This window comes from Coregonus clupeaformis, chromosome 34 (genome assembly GCF_020615455.1).
Source record: "Coregonus clupeaformis isolate EN_2021a chromosome 34, ASM2061545v1, whole genome shotgun sequence".
Classification (NCBI taxonomy): domain Eukaryota; kingdom Metazoa; phylum Chordata; class Actinopteri; order Salmoniformes; family Salmonidae; genus Coregonus; species Coregonus clupeaformis.
Window position 1 is genome coordinate 36,090,975 of NC_059225.1, and position 21,022 is coordinate 36,111,996.

General features: G+C 49.1%; 1 pseudogene; it reads right to left on the minus strand.

The window, feature by feature from the left end:
- Positions 1–10,849: 10,849 nt before the first annotated feature.
- On the minus strand, positions 10,850–11,024 carry LOC121550116 (annotated as a pseudogene).
- Positions 11,025–21,022: the final 9,998 nt, after the last annotated feature.

The window sequence follows — 21,022 nt, forward strand, 5'->3', positions numbered from 1 at the left end:
TTGTGTTTTTGGAGGCTGTTAATTTGTGTGTACCTTGAGAGGTATTAGTAAAGTCGTCTTGACTATTCCTCTGTGTCCTGCGCTTTACTCCACCACCGCATCCACATCAGACCCTGACAAGTACAGACTGAACCAGAGAGTTAGAAGACATATCTAACAGGTAGAAATGGATAAAAGGAGACTGTGACGATCAAGACACCGCTGCGCAATTATCCTCTACACCTGTTCCTCTGAAAAAGCCAGTGAGACAGACGCTGTTCAGAAAGTGGTCTACCGAGTGCAGCCGCACCGTGACACACAAAACAGCTGAGGCGATGACCTAATCACCGCCTTGCGTTCCACGTAGCGCGCCAAGGCGCACACTGGGCACAGGCGATGGAGCCATTCACCTCTCCTCTCAACATGGGGAGAGGGAGAGAAGGGCCACAGCTCTATGATCTGTAAGCTCTTAATAACCTCAGGCATAAATGCCGGATTAAGACTTAACACCGCCCTGCTCAATCGCCATAAATGGCAAGGCAGTCGAAAAAGCGCACAAATCACTGACACGTTTAGCTGTGGTCAAAGCGAGCAACAGTGTCGTCTTCAAAGATAACATCTTCAGGGGGATTTGATTCAATGGCTCGAACGGTGGCTTCGTAGAGCGCCCGCGTACCAAAGTAAAATCCCACTGAGGAAGCATGGCTCTAGGCATTGGCCTAAGCCGCCGCGTTCCCAATAGGAAATGTTTCACAAGAGGGTGGCTGAAGACAGTGTCTCTGCCAAACCGTCATGACAAGCCTAAATCGCCGCCGCAAGCAGCTACATGGTGGCGGGTGAGCGCTGCTTATCAAATAGGAATTGTAGGAATGAGAGTATGCTCTCGACCTGACAGCACACGGTGTCCACATTTTCTGTGACACAACACTGTGAAAAAACGTTCCATTTACTGGCATAAGTCCCAGCAGAACCACGGAATGGGCCGACGACATGAGACCCAAGAGTGACATGACCGAAAGCGCCTTTACCGTGTGATTCGGATAAAACCTTCATAGGGCTAGCAACAGGGCAGCCCGTCGAGGATCCGAAAAATCGAGCCCTCATCGTTAGTGTCTAGCTATATCCCCAGATAGACAATCTGATGACTGGGCCAGGGCGCGCTCTTTTTCCATTTCACAGCGAACCCCAGACGCATGAGATGATGAATCTGTGTCGTGTGTGTGTGATCGCCAGCTCTGTTGAACAAGTAAGTCATCTAGGTAGGCTAAAACCCTTATACCCTGACAACTTAACAGTGCTATTGCCGCCTCCACACATTTGGAAAACATGCGAGGTGCCAGGGCGTACCCGAATGGCATCCTCGTGTATTCGTACGCCGCCCCTTGAAAAGCGAAACGCAGAAACCTCCTGTGACGTGGATTTACCGGCACATGAAAGTACTCGTCCTTCAGGTCTATGCTCGTCCAAAAGTCTCTCCTCTGGACACATTCCAGCAGACGTTTTGTCGTCAGCATTCGAAAGGGCCGTTTGGCTATGCTCTCGTTGAGAACGCGTAGATCCAATATTGGCCTCATTCCCGCCGTCTTTTTGGGCAGCAGGAAGTAGGGCGAATATAGCCCCCTGTTCCTTTGCTCCTGGGGAATTACTGTGACTGCCTCCTTCGCCAAAAGTTCCGTAATCTCTGTAACGAGAGTGGCGACTTTTTCCGGCGTTTTCATCACCATCTCCACCACCCCCCTGAATGGGGGAGGGGTCCGATGAAATTGGATGGCATAACCATTCTCCAGAGTCCTGTCTTGCCAGGGGGAGAGGGTACAGCTTCACTGCCACTCCCAATAATGCTGAGAGTGCGGCAGAGCGCGAAGCTGTGGTGCATTAAGTAGGAAGGACCTGTATTCCTCTACGGCCCTCGCCGCTACTGTTCCCCGACCAGTGAAGTGGTGGAACAGCTCAAGGCGGGCCTCCCATGAAAGGGAGAGGAAACATGAGCGCGTTCTGAGAGAAACGGGGGCGCCGACACGTTGGTTATGCTCGTAACCTCGTTGTCCCAGCCCTCCGTGAACGCAGCACAGGTCTGAACTGCACTGACTGAGGTGCTCGCCTGAGTCAGAGCGCCGTCTCCCAATAGCGATTGCATCATCATTCCAGTAACTGGCTGTGTACGCAGGCTACTATTTGAAACCTGTACCACAACACTCCTAGCAGTCTGTGGTGTAAGGTTTTTATGAGGTATAACAAGGCAGCTCATCAAAGATGTCTGCCTTGTTCCCTTATTCACACCTGCCTCATGTGTATGCTCAGCTACACACCCGTAGTGGGCTGTGCTACACTCAGAGTGGTGAGGAGGAGATAGGGAGAGCGTAAAGGCACCTGAACGGTCTCTGGTGTATCATGGAAAAGGGGCTCTCTTGTGACAAAGTCAATTAGAGCCAACTCTTTATTAGACACACAACACACAGTTCTATATCGTGGAGCTCCGCCCCATAGGGGAGCTCTGCTCCTAGTGGTTTACCCTCTGCCCTACGGCAGAAACAGCCTGAAGCAAAATTATGCACACACCTGTCAGCCAATGGGAGCACAGGTGCCCCTATATAAAGGGACCCGTTCCCTCAATCTGCCTCCCATTATCTTCAGCGACTGGACTAGATTGAAGAAGCCATAGAAGACTCAGGAAGATTTTCGTCGTTGATATCCAGCCATCAACGTCTTCCAGAATGAGCACACCAGGGAAATTCCCACCCCCAAAATCCCTTTTTAGGGCTCTATGTCGATGCACCGACATGGCAGCTACGGACCCCCACGACCTTTGTTTCGTGTGCTTGGGACCGCAGCATGCTAAGGACGGTCTCGACAACCCTCCTAACTGCGCCTCCTGCGCCCTCCTTCCTATGAAGGTGATTCTTTAGAGAGGACGTCCCTCTTGAGGATGTATTGTCCACGCTCGCCTCTGCTTCAGAGGCGTCGACGGACAGTGCTGGCTCAGAGGATGACAAAGAGGGCGCAGAGATGGATATCCCAGTGGGACAATCCGGAGCTCTGGCGCCAGCCTTCAAGACCCCCTTTCCGTTGGAGAGCGCGAGGTCTGAGGGCTCTTTGTACGATGACGACATGGGCTCTGTGAGATCAGAAGCCCTGTCCTTCGCGGCAGCCTCTCTGCGTTCGGACTTTCCCGAACTCATTGAGAAGGCGGCTATTCGACTGGAGATTGCGCTGCCCCCAGCTCCCCTCCCAGTGGAGGTGGACCTGATGGAAGGCGGCCCCTACTCCAAGCCAAGGAGAGCGGCTGAGCCAATGGCTCCAGCCATGCCTTCTCTTGGCAAATATGTCGAGGGTTCGTGGGGAGCACCTCTGGCGGCGCGTTCGCCGGCCAGAGCGTACGTTCCATTCACCAGAGTGGCCGGAAATGAGTGGGCGGCTAAGGGAATCCCTAGGCTCGAAGGCGCCATGGCGGCGTACTTAGTGCCGGGTTCGAGTCCCTGGGCAGCCTCCAAGAAGGCCACCCTGCCAGCGCAGAAAGACAGGCTCACAGCACAGCTGGCCGAGAAGTCCTTCACGCTGGGAGCCCAGGGCGTATCAGCGGCGAACAACATCGCCCTCCTCGCGGCCTCCCTATCCCGTCTCACAACGGGTAGGTCTGAGTTGACCAGCGAGGAAGTAGAGGCGTCCAGGATTTCCGGAGCCATCCTCCACCTGACGCAGGCGGTGGCCATATGCGCAGGCAGGACCATGGCCACCTCGGTGGTCACAGAGCGGCACCTATGGCTGTCCATGACAGCCATGAAGGAGACCGACAGAGCCTCACTGCTCAACGCTCCCGTCTCCAGCGAGGGCCTATTTGGCGTTGCTGTGAAGGACGCGACGGAGCGTATCGCCAAGCTGGATGAGGAGAGGAAGCACCTGGCCAAACATCTGCCATTGGCGATGAAGGCCAGCAGAGCCCCAGCCACTCCATCCACCTCCAACGCCCCCAGTAAAGCTACAGGGAGGCGACGGGCCAGGCGACAGGCGTCCACCACAAGCAGCAAGAGAGCGGGCTCGGCCCCTCCAGCAGCGACAGTGGCAGCGACGGTTCCGCCGGCGAGAGAGGTCGTCACCAAGCCAGCCTGGCAGCACCAGAAGGTCTCCCAGAAGAGGCGGCATCAATGACGAGGCGAGGGGGAGAGAACGGAAGACGGCCCGGCGCATGACGCAATTGAGCCTACTGTTCCCCCCCACCCCACTGTTCAGGGCGTGGAGGGTGTGTTTTCTAATTATGTGAATAAAGAGCTGGTTCTCACTGACATTGTCAAAGAAGGACATTTATTCCATAAGGTACAGAACACTTCACGTTCTATGGTTTTCCCTCACCATCCTGAGTGTAGCTCAACCCACCAAGAGTGCGTAGCTGAGCGCGCTCAGGAGAGGAAAAGGGAAAAGGTAGCAAGGCGCAGCCTTAGCTCACTTAATAAAGATCTTTTACTACAGACTCCTAGGAGCTCTGTAGTAAAGGTCTCACACAGCAGGCAGCTGTCTCTGTCCCAATGTGACATGAAGACGCAGCCGCTAGCCGGGAATGACGCCTTGCTGCAGGCTAATGCCTCAGCCAGCGCAGATCAGACCCGTGCGACGTTCACGGAGAGCGGGAATACCAGAGTTACAAGTATAACCAAGGTATGGACGCCTCCGGTCTATTCTGAACGTATCAATGCCCATGGCTCTGAGCGCAGCTCACCACACATTGAGTGTGTTGTTGAGCAGCCGCATGAGACCAGTGAAGAGGTATTATGGCACCACCGTGTGGTACCAGTCAGAGATCACACCTTTCAGACTCTGTTGAGTTCTGTAATGGATGGGTCTCATTCCAAGCAGCAGTCTCAGTCAGACAATGACGTGATGACGCAATTGCTATCCGGGGAGAGCGCTCTGTCTCAGGCCAATGCCTCAGCCAGTGCAGTTCAGAACCGTGCTGCGTTCACGGAGGGCCGGATTACTGGAGTTACGGTCGTAACTAACGTATCAAGGCCCCCGATTCACCCAGAACCAGCTGATGTTTCCTCTCCCTTTCGAGGGGGGCCCGCCTTGGGCTATTCCACCAACTCAGTGCTGGGGAATAGCGGCGGCGAGGGCCATAGAGGAATACAGGTCCTTCCTACTGGACGCACCACAGCTTCGTGCGCGCCCGCTTTCTCTGCATTGCTGGCAGTGGCAACGAAGCTGTACCCTCTCACGCTGGCTAGAACAGACGTTGGAGAAGGGTTATGCCCTCCAATTCCATCGGACCCCACCTCCGTTCAGGGGAGTGGTGGAGACGGTGATGAAAACGCCAGACAAAGTAGCCGCTCTGAGGTCAGAGATTACGGAACTTTTGGCAAAGGAGGCGGTCACAGTAGTTCCCCGAGAGCAAAGGAACAAGGGGCTGTATTCGCCCTATTTCCTAGTGCCCAAAAAGACGGGGGAGTGAGGCCGATTTTGGACTTACGCATTCTCAACGAGAGCATAACCAAACGGCCCTTCCGAATGCTAACGACAAAACGTCTACTGGAATGTGTCCAGAAGGGAGACTTTTGTACAAGCATAGACCTAAAGGACGCGTACTTTCATGTGCCGATACAATCACGCCACAGAAAGTTTCTGCGGTTTGCCTTTCAAGGGGTGGCGTACGAGTTCACGAGGATGCCGTTTGGGTACGCCCTGGCACCTCGAACATTTTCCAAATGTGTGGAGGCGGCATTGGAACCGCTGCGTCGTCAGGGGATAAGGATATTAGCCTACCTAGACGACCTGCTGGTTCTCGCCCCGTCAGCAGAGCTGGCGTTCACGCACACGACACAGACAGTGATTCATCTCACGCGTCTGGGGTTCGCTGTGAATTGGAAAAAGAGCGCACCCTGGCCCAGTCATCAGATTGTTTACCTGGGACTACAGCTAGACACTGTAAGGATGAGGGCTTGAATTTCGGACCCTCGAAGGGCAGCATTGTTGCTAGCCCTGAGGAAGTGTCGTCCGAATCACACAGTAACGGCGCTATCGATCATGTCACTTTTGGGTCTCATGTCGGCAGCCCACTCTGTGGTCCCGCTGGGGCTTCTGCACATGCGCAGAACACAGCGGTGGTTCGCCCAACTAAGACTAGACCCAGTGCGTCAACGTCATCGGTTGGTGGTGGTTCCTCTCTCGCTAAGAGCAGACCTGGACTATTGGAGGAACCCGTGCGTTCTCACGCACGGAGTCCCGATGGGCAAGGTGTCATCCTACATTCCAGTGTTTACAGATGCCTCTCTGACTGGATGGGGAGGGACATGTCAGTCTCAAGCGATAGGAGGTGCATGGCCTCAATCAGGTCGTCACATCAACCTCCTAGAGTTGGAAACGGTTCGACTGGTCTTGACCCACTTCGCGTCTACCCTTCGGGGTCACGATGTGTTGGTCTGGTCAGACAACCGAACCACAGTGGCTCACATAAACCGCCAGGGAGGGGTCAGGTCTCCTGCCCTCCATCGGGCGGCAGTGGAATTGTGGCTGTGGGCTCACAAGCACCTTCGCTCGTTGAGAGCAGCGCACATTCCGGGCTACTTGAACGTAGGGGCAGACCTCATGTTTAGAGGGGGTCCTCGAGACGACGAGTGGTGTCTGCACCCGGACATTGTTCTACGAATTTGGGAACAATTCGGGAGAGCCGAGGTGGACCTGTTCGCGTCACGAGTGAACGCGCAGTGTCTCCTATGGTTCTCCATGAGGGAACAGGACGAACCGCCACTGGGAAGAGACGCATTCGCGCACTACCCTTGGCCGAAAGTTCTCCTGTATGCATTCCCTCTGCTGTCTTGCATTCTCCCACTGCTAGCCAGGGTGAGGTCAGAGGAGCTGTCAGTGATACTGATAGCGCCCGATCGCCCGGGGGCTCCGTGGTTTGCGGAGATGAGTCAGATGTTGATTGCGCCACCTTGGCCAATTCCACATCGACGAGACGCGTTGACCCAGGCGGGAGGCTCGATAGGGCAATGGCCCATAATCGGCCAACCACTGAAGGCTTGGTTCCTGAATGGGACAGGTTGAGGCGCCGTGGGTTGTCTGATGCAGTGATCAGAACCATACAGGGCGCAAGAGCCAGTTCCACTTCTAGGGTGTATACCAGCAGATGGAACGTTTTCTCACGATGGTGTGACACACAGGACGTGGACCCCATGAGCTGTCAGGTAGAGAGCGTGCTCTCATTCCTGCAGTCTATGTTTGATAAGCAGAAATCGCCCTCCACCATTCGAGTGTTTGCAGCGGCAATTTCAGCTGGTCATGAAGGGTTTAACGGAAAAAACGTGTTCAGTCATCCATTAGTGAAACGTTTCTTATTGGGAACGCGACGGCTTAGGCCGATGCCTAGAGCTACGCTGCCCAAATGGGATTTGGCACTGGTTCTCGAGCGCTATGTAAGTCGCCGTTCGAGCCATTGAATCAAATACCCCTCAAGATGCTGTCTATCAAGACGGCGCTGTTGCTCGCCTTGACTACCGCTAAGCGGGTCAGTGATTTGTGTGCACTGTCGACGAGACCCGACTGCCTTGCCATTAATGGCGATCTGAGCAAAGCGGTGTTACGTCCTAACCCGGCATTTGTGCCGAAGGTTATTAACAGTGCATATAGATCACAGATCGTGGAATTGTGGGCTTTTCATCCCCCTCCCCATGGGGAGAGGAGTGAGGAAAAGCTTCATTGTCTGTGCCCAGTACGCGCTTTGGCGTGTTACGTTAGGCGCACCGCAGCGGTTAGGTCATCGCCTCAGCTGTTTGTGTGTCACGGTGCGGCTGCATTAGGTAGACCACTTTCAAAACAGCGATTGTCTCATTGGCTTTGTGAAGGTATTGAGACGGCGTACGAGGCGGCGGGGCAACAACCGCCTCAGGGTATTAGAGCGCACTCCACTCGTGGAGTAGCAGCTTCTACTGCCCTCTTCAGAGGTAGAGGATATTTGTAGAGCAGCGTCATGGTCGACACCGTCTCCTTTTATCCGTTTCTATCTGTTGGATATGTCTTCTAACTCTTTGGCTCGGTCTGTACTCAGCGTAGCTGAAGGGAGATCTTGAGCAAAACAGAGAAAGAAAGTAGGATTGTGACCATGTTCATAAGTCCGCTTTTATTAGAAGTAACATATTGTGGATGGACATGTTTTCTAACTTTTTAGCTCGGTCGGCTTTCAGCAGAGCTGAAGGGCGACTTTGAGCTAGAGGACAAAGCAGGATCTTGGACAGGTTCCAATCAGGTCCGCTTTGGTTAGGAAAACTTGTTATGTTAAGGATAAGCTTTTAACTCTCAAGCTCGATTACACTCAGCACAGCTGAGGGAGAATCTTGAGATACAGGAGAGAGAAGCAGGACGATAGACAGGTCTCTATCAGGTCCGCTTTGGATGAAAAGCATATCTTATGGCATGTCTCCTGACTGACAGTGTCAGTATGGTAGAGACATGTATTGAATGGACAGAATGTGAGGTCATCTATCTGAGGGTTCAGTTTAGTATGACTGGTATATTTTGTTCCTGCCTACTAATCTCTGGGTTCCATTGAGTGAGTAAGGCGGTCTATTGGACACATAATGTAGAGTGACATTTTATGTCATTCCATTAGTAGACGATAGTGTTGTCACAGAATATTGAGGCACAGCTATCTGCTAGTACAGTTTAGCATGGCTTCTATTCTGATGATCTGCCCACTAGCCATTGGCATTGCTATTGAGCTAGATGGGGCGGGTCTATAACCGATGACGCGGTATATTGTGACGCCCGGATGGGTTTTGTAGTCACAGTACTGCGGGAATTGGTTGCAGCCATTGCTGGGCTTGACCTTTTTCATTTTTGAATGGGAAGTGTTAGGCTCGGCAGGGAGTACATTTTGGAGCGTTTCGCTCCGCCTTAAACCACTAGGAGCAGAGCTCCCCTATGGGGCGGAGCTCCACGATATAGAACGACTAGTTACCGGAGTGTAACTCCAGTTCTATGAGTGGAGCGGAGCCCCATAGGAATTAAGGCCCTGCCGACCCTCTCTAGTCTCGCTGAAGATAATATCTCGGGAGGCAGATTGAGGGAACGGGTCCCTTTATATAGGGGCACCTGTGCTCCCATTGGCTGACAGGTGTGTGCATAATTTTGCTTCAGGCTGTTTCTGCCGTAGGGCAGAGGGTAAACCACTAGGAGCAGAGCTCCCCTATGGGGCTCCGCTCCACTCATAGAACTGGAGTTACACTCCGGTAACTAGTCGTTTCCTCCATACCCTCAACAGTAGGGTGGGGGGGAACAGTGGGCACAGTCAACAAGGCGCTGCGCCGTCTTCCGTTCTCTCCCCCTCGCCATGTCATAAACGGCGTCTCTTCTGGCCGCCCTTCGGGTGATGCCAGGATGACGCGTTAATGACCTCTCTCGCCGGCAGAATGGTCGGCACCTCTGGCGCTACAGGAGGGGCGGGGCAGGGCCCGCTCCCTTTTCTGCTGGAGGCCGCCATCTGACGCCGGGCATGACGCCAAGCAGTAGATCCAGTAAACTAGAGCGCCCTGCTAACGGTAGGTGTCTAGACAGGTGCTTTTGTTCTCGTCTAGTTTTATGAATCGCTCCGTCGCATCTTTGACGGCGACCCCAAACAGGCCATCGTCAGTAGCGTGGATCTGTCAGAATCCTTCATGGCCATCAGACAGCCAGAGGTGCCTCCCATGAGCCCTCCACATATTTACTAAGCGAGGGCATGGCAGGGGCCAAGGGCTCTGCCGCCCTCCTAGGCCGAGAGTAAGGGCCGCCCTCCATCATGTCCACTTCCGGGTTGGAGGGAATGGGGGGCAGCTTAATCTCCAGCCGCTTAGCAGCCCTCTCAATGAGCCCTGGATAATCAGAGCGCAGAGAGGCAGTGGCGTAGGACGGGGCTGCTGAAAATTCAGAGCCTGTCGTCATCACCCAGGGGGATTTCCTGAGGGAAAGGGGTCTTAAACGTCTGGGTCAGCGTTATGGATTGTTCCAATGGAATATCCCTGTCATCTCCTGAGTCAGCGCCCTCAGATGATGCCTCAGAAGCTGAGGCTAGCACCGATAACACGTCCTCTAGAGGGATATCCTCCTGAAAAAATGCCCATCGCTGCTTCATCTCCTTCAAAGAAAGGAGGGATCAGCTGGAGCATAGTGGGGGATCTATGAGGCCGCTCCAAGCGCACTGTGATCCTAAGCACACAAAACATAAGTTGTGTGAGTCCACAGCAGCCATGGAGGAGCAGCGACATTGAGCTCTGAAAATAGCTTTTGGGGGTGGAAAATCTCCGGGTGTACTCATTTTAGGACGACGTCGAGACTTGGAAATCGACGGCGACTTTTTCGTTCCGAATCTTCTCTTCTCATCGGCTTCTTCAGTCCAGTCGCTGAAGATAAAGGGAGGCTGATTGAGGGGAAGTGTCCCCTCTTATAGGGACACCTGTACTCCTAATGGCTGCAGGTGTGTGCATAATTTTGTCTCATGCTGTTCGCAGCCTAGGCAGCGGGGTAAACCAATAGGAGCAGAGCTCCCCTATGGGACTCCGCTCCACTCATAGAACTTGTTCACACTCTGTTTACTCTAGGCCTGGTTCTCGCAGGTTGTCCCCGAACCCACTTGCCAAGTTTTCGGGGGCTGTGGGGTAAAAGTCAGACTGACTGATTGTCCTGGTGAAGTATTTGTTCTGTTTTTGGTCAAAAACACACACAGACACAAACACACTATCCTGGTGAATGCCAATATATGTTTATTTTTTAAAAGAAAAATTGAGGGAAAACGCTGGACCGCACAAAGTGCTTCGTCCTTCTTTCAGTTTGGAATAGTTTTCTTTCTCTTTTCTTCTGCTGGCTGTTTATCTACCTCCATGTAGTTTTTTCCTTGACAATGGGAGAACAGCGTTGCACCGTTCCCGGAGGTACTGCAATACCGGGTCGATGCTTGGAGCGGACGGAGCAAGCCCCATTTCCGACTCCCTGTTCGAAAAATCCATTTAATATGTAGTTCCCCGATGGGGGACGTATCAGATATTAAACTGATAAGAACAGATTTTTTTATTTTGGAAAGATATTGATGCATTTCCTTTTTTAAAACAGCCCTTTTTTAAAACACAAAATCGGCATTAAAACCAGCATTTATATATTACATTTACATTTGTTAAAAAGTACAAGTTGTTTCTTTAAAACAATAAAGCAACCATGCATAAAAGTACCCTTTCTTGTAAAAGGCCAATCTGTAAAAAGGCATTTAAAATGTACACAAATGATTTAACAAAGGTAAAACATTTTTAAGACATGGAAAACTTGTCAAGAGTCACTTTGTTAAAAAGCTGTCTTCTGTCCTTTGTACGGGAATGGGGTTAGTCCTTATCAAAAAAGCCTCCTCCTGCTCTTCCGAATCAACTCTGTACCCATCCGTCGGGGCCTAGAGGAGACCCCTCCCCTAGACGCATCGCCCTAGGCGCCGCAGCGCTGTCAGGCCGTGGCCGCCAGGACCTTAGGTGTTGTGGGGGACCCTTTGCCTGGGGTCGAGGCCCCCTTTCGTTCGTACCATCCCAGGGCTTCCATGGCTACCAAAGCCACTGCCTGGGGGGTGGTCTCTAACCGTTTTCCTACCAGCAGGTTGCGGGAGGACCACAATGCGTCCTTCAGACACGTAAGGGTGGGCCAGAGCTTTGGTGCTATAGGCCTTCGGCCCACCCCATACAGCACAAGCTGGGGCATTAGGTCCTCCCCTGCTGGCAGATAAAAGCGAAAGAAACGCACACCTATTTAGGCGAGGTGCTGGCTGACGGCGTAAAACACTTCAAAAAGAAAAGGAAAGCCGCACACTCTAGCAGCTCAGATGCAATAATTTAATATCTTAATAACCAACGTTTCGACAGACAAGCTGTCTTCATCAGGGTATAATGACAAACACTGCGGGTCACTGGTTTATATAGTGTGAAAGGACACACACAGGTGTCTGTAATCATGGCCGGGTGTGGCCTAATAGCATTGGCCAATTCACAGATAAAAACAACATACAAAAAACATGGATAGCATATGATCATAGATACTTAGCTACATAGGCCCACAACATTTACAATGAATAGCAAAATCACAAGAATGGCTTCAAATCAAAGTCTACGTTGAGACCGAAGGTAGCATGTTCGATGCCGATATAACGTAGGGAAGAAATAGAGTGGTTCGATTCCAAAAAGTGGGCAGCGACTGGGTATGTCGAGTTTTGGCACCTAATGGTGCTACGATGCTCCGAGATTCGTACTTTTAATTCGCGCTTTGTTTTACCCACATAATTTTTACCACAAGTTATAAGATAAATAACTGCCTTAGTGGAGCACGTAATAACACCTTTGATTGGGATCTGTTTCCCTGTTTGGGGGTGTTTGAAGGATCTACATTTGTAAGTGCCATTGCATTGAGCACAGCCGTTACACTTGTAGTTTCCATCCGGTAGAGGCGCAAATAGACGTTGTGCAGGGATATTTAGGGGTGGTAAATCAGAGTTTACCAATTGATCTCTGAGATTTCTGCCCCGCGAGAATACAACCAAGGGAGGGTCTGAAAACACATTACCAATACTGTCATCGGATCTTAGAATGTGCCAATGTTTGAACGATTCCCTTAATTTGTTCAGAGCACTTTGAATAGCGTGTTGTTAGAACGCAAGAATGATTCTTTTTACGAGACTGTCCTTGAAAGAGATCAGGTCTCGATTTGTTTTGAATTTTCTCAATGGCAGTATTAATCTGACCATTTTTGTACCCTCTCTCCTTGAATTTTCTTTGCGTCTCAGCCATATTACACAGTCGAAATCTGATTTGTTTTTTTACAAATTATTTTGATTCGACAGAATTGGCTGTAAGGCAAACTGTTTTTCAAGGGAAGTGGGTGACAGCTATCAGCCCTCAACAAACTGTTACGATCAGTAGGTTTCCTGTAAAGATCAGTGTATAAAACATTATCCTCACTCAAAATCAGAAGATCAAGGAAACTGATTTGACGTGTGTCAGATTGCATAGTAAATCTCAGGTGCTCAGAACAAGAAAAGCATGGAATGCCTGGAGCTGTTTAGAATCACCCCTCCATAGAACAAAAATATCATCAATGTACCGTTTCCAAATAATAATGTTAGGCAAGAAAACATTTTTTAGAGGATTGAAAATTGACTGTTTCTCAATGTAACCCACATACAAATTAGCATAGTTAGGAGCCATAGGGGATCCCATAGCAGTACCCTTCGTCTGAATAAAGAAATAATTTAGAAACATATAGTAGTTGTGTGTGAGTACTATTTCAGCCAATGTTATAATGCATGCACTGGAAGGTAGTTCATTAGGGTCATGTTGCAGAAGAAAATGTTCCATGGCTTCAATACCACCCTCGTGTGGAATATTCGTGTATAACGACTCAACATCAAAAGTAACTAACAAGGTATTATCAGGGAGAGGATCAAGAGATTCAACAATAGAGATCATACTGCTGGTGTCCTTTACAAAGGAGGGGAGCTGTTCTGCGAGAGGTCTAATAAAAAAGTGAACATAGGTCGATAAAGGGGATGTTACTGCATCAATGCCTGCTACAATAGGGCGCCCTGGAGGTTTTGTAACATTCTTGTGTAATTTCGGCAAATTTTAGGGTGTTGAATAGCCAAAAAATCGTGTTATTTTTTTGGTGATTTGACCAGAACTTAAATACCCATCTAGGACAGAACAGATAGTGTTCTGAAATTGGGAAGTGGGGTCAATTCTGAGTTTCTTGTAAAAGGTGTTGTCAAGCAGTTGTCTGTGACACACATTTACATAAACTGTCCTATCCATGAGTACAACTGACCCACCCTTATCAGCAGGGCGGGTAAAAACTGACGTATCTGGTTGTAAATCAAGCAAAGCTTGTTTTTCATCCTTGGGTAAATTTTGAAAAGATATGTACTCTTGTTTGTTCTTAAGGAGATTACCAACATCTTTTTCAACGAGTCTGCAATACGTCTCAATAGAGTGATTGCGATTGGCTGGAGGTACAAAATAACTCTTACTTCTGAAAGGAGTCGGAGTATGTGCAGGTGAGCCACCTACATGTTCAGTTGAAATATCACAATTAGGGGAGCTGAAGTGTTCCTTTTAAACTGATGTTTCTAAAAAACTTAAACATGTCTACATTAACATCGAAATCGTTGCACTGAGTTGTAGGCACAAAAGATAACCCTTTATTATGTAAGGAGACATGGGCAGGACTCAATATCTTGCTTGATAAATTAAAGACACTCAGTCCCGTGGGTTCTGGGACCGTGTGAACGGCCCCCTCTGCCTCTGGTTGTCGTTTCTTCTTACCCCGTCGTGTACGGCATCTCGTCGGTACACGTGACCGCGGCCCAGTCTCTCGTCAAAAGACAGTCGTCTCAGTCCCCAAAAACCTAGTCTCTGTCTTACTGTCCCTAAAATCCCGGTCAAATTGCTACTCCCTCCTCCCTCCGTGTCAAATTTTACACCCAGTACCCTTATGTCTGTCATTTTAACAGTCAGTGGTAGTCTGGTCAAGTCTGAGTCTGCCCACGGGCCTCTGTCTTGTTTCTGTTCAGTCTCACCCCAGAGGCTCGTCCGTACCAGTCAGTCCTGTCCAGAGTCCTGTCGACAGATAAAAGGTCAGTGCATAAAATGTTTACGTCGTCCATGTAAAAAACGCCCTTGGCGGTCATCCCCCCACTCCCCGGGATACCCACCCCACTGATCCGTTGGTCCCTTCTCAAGACCTGTGCCAGTGGTTCTATGCAAGCCACAAACAGGAGGGGAGATAACAGACATCCCTGACGGACGCCGCAGTGTACTCCCACTGCTCTTGACAAATGCCCATTTACAAGGATTCTGCTGTTGATGTCCCCATACAGCAATCCCACCCAAGCTAGAAACCTTTCAGGGAACCCAATTTTTTGCAGTACCTTGAAGAGGTACTGATGCGAGACCCGATCAAAAGCTTTCTCAAAATCTAAATTTAGGACTATAAGCCGCATGTTTCTGTCTCTCGCATAACAGATGGCATCTCTGATCAGTACTAGGCTGTCCGTGATCTTCCTTCCCGGAATGGCACAGGCTTGGTCCGGGTGGATCACCTCCCCTAAGACAGAAGACACCTTAGTAAAGTAAAGTAAACACCTTAGTAAGTTTACAATCAAAGTTTAAAAGGGTAATCGGTCTCCAGTTTCAGGTCAGTCCTGTCATTTTTCTTGTGTAAAAGGGTCACTATTCCTACTCTAAAACTGTCAGGTAGACTGTCAAGTTGTTCAAAGTCAGCTAAAACATCCCAAAAGGTCAGATAAAACTCCAAAAGGAGGCCGTCCTCCCCCGGTGATTTACCCCTCTTAAAATGTATCAGTCCTTGTCAGGTCTTTTGTTAGGTCGTCTGTATTGTGTAAAATTCTGTCAATGTATGATAAAACGTCCCCCATGGTTTCCTCACACACGTCTTTTTCCCCAAACAGTTCCCCATAAAAATAATCTACTACTTATTTTATTCCCTCTGTGTCTTATTTTAAAACGCTGTCTAAATCTTTTAAAACTGTCATTATCCTACCCTTCCTAACTATCTTCTTAAAAAAGTATCTAGTGCACTTCTCCCCCTTTTCTAATTCCCTTTCTTTGCTTCTTAAAATAACCCCCTTGCTCTTCTGTTCTACTAAAAATTTCCTGGTTAAAATCAAAACCCTGTTGAACTAGATTAAAATACCTTTCCAGTCGCCTCTGCGGTCCCAAAATGGTCTCTTTTTCTTCTCCTTTCCTACAGTGAGGGGAAAAAAGTATTTGATCCCCTGCTGATTTTGTACGTTTGCCCACTGACAGACATGATCAGTCTATACTTTTAATGGTAGGTTTATTTGAACAGTGAGAGGCAGAATAAAAACAAAAATCCAGAAAAATGCATGTCAAAAATATTATAAATTGATTTGCATTTTCATGAGGGAAATAAGTATTTGACCCCTCTGCAAAACATGACTTAATACTTGGTGGTAAAACGGTTGTTGGCAATCAAAGAGGTCAGATGTTTCTTGTAGTTGGCCACCTGGTTTGCACACATCTCAGGAGGGATTTTGTCCCACTCCTCTTTGCAGATCTTCTCCAAGTCATTAAGGTTTCGAGGCTGACGTTTGGCAACTCGAACCTTCAGCTCCATCCACAGATTTTCTATGGGATTAAGGTCTGGAGACTGGCAAGGCCACTCCAGGACCTTAATGTGCTTCTTCTTGAGCCACTCCTTTGTTGCCTTGGCCGTGTGTTTTGGGTCATTGTCATGCTGGAATACCCATCCACGACCCATTTTCAATGCCCTGGCTGAGGGAAGGAGGTTCTCACCCAAGATTTGACGGTACATGGCCCCGTCCATCATCCCTTTGATGCTGTGAAGTTGTCCTGTCCCCTTAGCAGAAAAACACCTGTCACGATCGTCGGATATAGAGGACCAAGGCGCAGCGTGGAAGGTGAACATACTTATTTATTAAATGATACACGAACAAAACAACAAATCGATACGTGACGTCCACAGGTGCAAAACACAAACCAACACGGAACAAGATCCCACAAACACTGTGGGAAAACCACCTGACTAAATATGGTTCCCAATCAGAGACAACCAGCAACAGCTGATACTCGTTGCCTCTGACTGAGAACCACTCTGGCCAACATAGATATACAAAAACTAGACTAGACACAACGAGCACAAAACATAAACTCTACACACCCTGGCTCAACTTAAAAGAGTCCCTAGAGCCAGGGCGTGACAACACCCCCAAAGCATAATGTTTCCACTTCCATGTTTGATGGTGGGGATGGTGTTCTTGGGGTCATAGGCAGCATTCTTCCTCCTCCAAACACGGCGAGTTGAGTTGATGCCAAAGAGCTCGATTTTGGTCTCATATGACCACAACACTTTCACCCAGTTCTCCTCTGAATCATTTAGATGTTCATTGGCAAACTTCAGATGGGCCTGTATATGTGCTTTCTTGAGCAGGGGGACCTTGCGGGCGCTGCAGGATTTCAGTCCTTCACGGCGTAGTGTGTTACCAATTGTTTTCTTGGTGACTATGGTCCCAGCTGCCTTGAGATCATTGACAAGATCATCCCGTGTAGTTCTAGGCTGATTCCTCACCGTTCTCATGATCATTGCAACTCCATGAGGTGGGATCTTGCTTGGAGCCCCAGGCCGAGGGAGATTGACAGTTATTTTGTGTTTCTTCCATTTGCGAATAATCACACCAACTGTTGTTACCTTCTCACCAAGCTGCTTGGCGATGGTCTTGTAGCCCATTCCAGCCTTGTGTAGGTCTACAATCTTGTCCCTGACATCCTTGGATAGCTCTTTGGTCTTGGCCATGGTGGAGAGTTTGGAATCTGATTGATTGATTGCTTCTGTGGACAGGCGTCTTTTATACAGGTAACAAGATGAGATTAGGAGCACTCCCTTTAAGAGTGTGCTCCTAATCTCAGCTCGTTACCTGTATAAAAGACACCTGGGAGCCAGAAATATTTTCTGATACTTATTTCCCTCATTAAAATGCAAATCAATTTATAACATTTTTGACATGCATTTTTCTGGATAATTATGTTATTATTCTGTCTCTCACTGTTCAGATAAACCTACCATTAAAAGTATAGACCGATCATTTCTTTGTAAGTGGGCAAACGTACAAAATCAGCAGGGGATCAAATACTTTTTTCCCTCACTATCTCTCTGAAGAAGGTCCTCGTCTTGCCCTTCACCATTTTCCACCACTGTGCTCATGTGTCAAAGAAGTCCTGTAGCGTCTTTCTAGCATCAGTTGGCGGGCAGTCGCGGGTAAACAGATAGTCAATGTGAGAGGCTCTGGTGCCGTCACCACTGGTCCAGGTGAAGCCCTCCTTTTGGATGCAGGGTTTTAAAACAGTCAGTTAATTTAAAATCCCTGCAGAACCCTTGCAATAAAACGCTTGACCTATTTACCTTAAAATCTTCTCCCGCTCCTCTCCTGTCTGCTCTACTTAAAACACAGTTAAAATCCCCAGCCACCACTAGAGGATCCCTCCCCAGCATGTGGGACTGCAGGTCTTCTAATAGTGTGCACCGGTCATGTTTGTTGTTAAAACCATATACATTTAGCACATTAAAATCCCTCCCCATAAAGGTGCATTTGGCTAAAAGAGCACGCCCCCCAACCACCACTGTGCTCCCCCTCACCAACACCTGTGGGGTCTTGAATAAAATGGCAACACCATCGTTTTTATTAAAATTGAATCCGCTCCAAATGGAGGGCCCGTGCTGCCACTTCTGCCATTTGCTGTAAGAGGATAAAAAGGGTAGACCACACTCCGGTAAAAACACATCTGAAATAACACTTTCTAAAACGGATAAAACCGATTGTGCTCTTACCTCTGTTTTTACACTCCAAATGTTAATGGTGGTGATGTTAAAAGCCAAGAAAGAGGTGAGTAAAAACAGTGCTAAAAGGAAAGAAGGCATTCAAACAGTTTAAAAGGGGTTATTTTTCGGGTCCTTTCCCTCTCTCCCTACGGGGTAAGGGGGGGGGGGCAGTAGGGAGAGGAGGTACAAACTGGGTTTAAAAACAAGTCCTGGTTTGGAGAGTTGGATGGCAGTGTCGTTTCTGACACTGTCATCATGCTATCTGACCCACTTGGGGAGCTCTCACTCACCACCACTCCAGAGCCGTCTTTCTCCGCCCTTTCTCCTTCAGGGGTCACCTCAGTCTGGGGCGGGGGGGTTGGGGTGGGTAGGGTTACCAGTTCCTCCATTACCGCCACCATCTCCTCCACTACCGCTACCACCACCTCCGCTACCGTGGCAACTGCCACTTCCTCCACCTTGCGCTCGGAAGCCCGGTCCGCAGCCACCGCCTCCATCCTGCCAGCCCTGACCTTGTTGGCCCAGGAGGAGGGGCAGCTGCGGATGAGGTGGGACCGCTCGCCACAGAGGTTGCACGATCTTCCGTTTGTGCAATCCTCGTAGCGGTGGCCCACCTCTCGGCACTTCATGCAGACCACCTTGTCACAGGCGTCTGCTAGGTGGCCATGCTCACCACACTTACGGCACTGCTTAGGCTGGTCCTGGTAGTGAACATGGACCCTGTTCTCTCCGAGGACTATGGTGGATGGGATGGCTTTCAACCCACCATAGCCCCCGGGATCCTCCCTCTGCTGAACAGTGACCCTCCAGGCCCCTGTTCAGATCCCATCGGGATCCTTCACCTGGGTCAGGGGCCCCCTTACGTTGTAGTACCTGCCCAACCATACTGCAACGTCCTCCGGTTGTACAGTCTCATTGTACATACGGACAATAGCGGTTTTAATGCTATTGTCCGTCAGCTTGGTCACCTCAAATATTGCTGTCAGGGACACCTGGGTGTTCTGGGTGTTCTGGAGTCTCCCCCAGAAATCCCTCAGGAAGCTGGCGCCGGCGAAACTAACATCGAAGCCCTTCCCATAAGGGAGGGTTAAGATGCAGTTCACCTGCGCAGGTCTGAAACCGAGTTCTTTTTGGAGGAATTTTCTGGAGAAGTCCAATTGGGACAACTCCATTGTTTTCCCTCCCTTCTCCTTTTAAAAGGAGGTGCACGGCGTGGTGCCTCCGCATGCCAGCCTGTGCTGCTGACATGATGGAGGCCCACTCCCTTTGTCCCACCACCAGTGAGAAAATAAACACACAAAAAAAAGGGGGGGAAGTGTAAACACCAGAGGAATCTGGCAGGCCCAGCTATGCTAGGCTAACAGGGCCTACCAACACCACGGGACACAAAATAAACTGATAAGAACAGATTTTTATTTTGGAAAAGTTTTTATTGATTCATTTTCCTTTTAAAACAGCTCACATTTTTTATTGATTTATACACATAAAAACGGCATAAAATGCATAAAAATCAGCATTATATTACATTTAAAAGGTACAAGTTGTTCATTTAAAACAATAAAGCAATCATGCATAAAAGTACCCTTTCTTGTAAAAGCCAATCTATAAAAAGCCATTTAAAAAGCCATTTAGTGGTGTGTGAGGAGAGACGGGAGAGGTTGTGTTTTCTCTAGCAGGAGGTAAGCTTGGCTTCTTATATGGTGTTGAGTAAAGCTTAAACCATGTATTTAGATTGTAGGTAGGTATTGTAGTTAGTTATTATAGGTAGTTTACTCAGGTAGTTATTGTAGGTAATTATTGTAGGTAAGGACTGTATTCGGCGGACCCCGGCGAAGCACGAGGCTAGCTTACCCACTACTTGGACCAACAAAGCTAGCTAGCTAGCGGGTAGCTATTGGTAACTTTTAGCAACTGTGGTTAGTTGTTTCCAATGTTATTTCACGCTTAAGAGTACCTGTGATTGAGCCAGCTAGCCGCCACCATTCAGCTGTTTTTCTAACCTCATTATCATTAACGTTAGGTGGTTGGTAGCTGCTGTACTTAATTACGGCTACTGATTGCAGTCTGCCAGTTTGGCTTTATACATAGCTTGGGCTTTGTCGAGTAAGGCTTAAACTATGTATTTAGATTGTAGTTAGGTATTATAGGTAGGCATCGTGGGCTGTATATTAAGTAGTATAGGTAGGCATCGTGGGCTATTGTGGGTAGCTGTTGTGTAGTTATTGTAGGTTACTTTTGTATTCGGCGGTGCCGGGTGTAGCACGAAGCTAGCTAGCTAACTCACCTCCTGGATTAGCTGGCGAGTAGCTATTAGCAACGGTAGCAACTAAAAACAATATCCTTTTAGCCAGCTACATTCGTTCGCAGCGACGCCGTTTTTCAAACAAAGTCAACACAGCAGCCATTGCTAGCTAGCCAACACTACCAGCTGGCTGTACTGTAGTAGCTAAATACAATATCTTTGTGCTAGCTACCCAACGCTTAATCATTGCTGCGTTATGAAAGGTAAGCTTGGCTTCTTATATGGTGTTGAGTAAAGCTTAAACCATGTACAGTGGGGAAAAAAAGTATTTAGTCAGCCACCAATTGTGCAAGTTCTCCCACTTAAAAAGATGAGAGAGGCCTGTAATTTTCATCATAGGTACACGTCAACTATGACAGACAAAATGAGGAAAGAAAATCC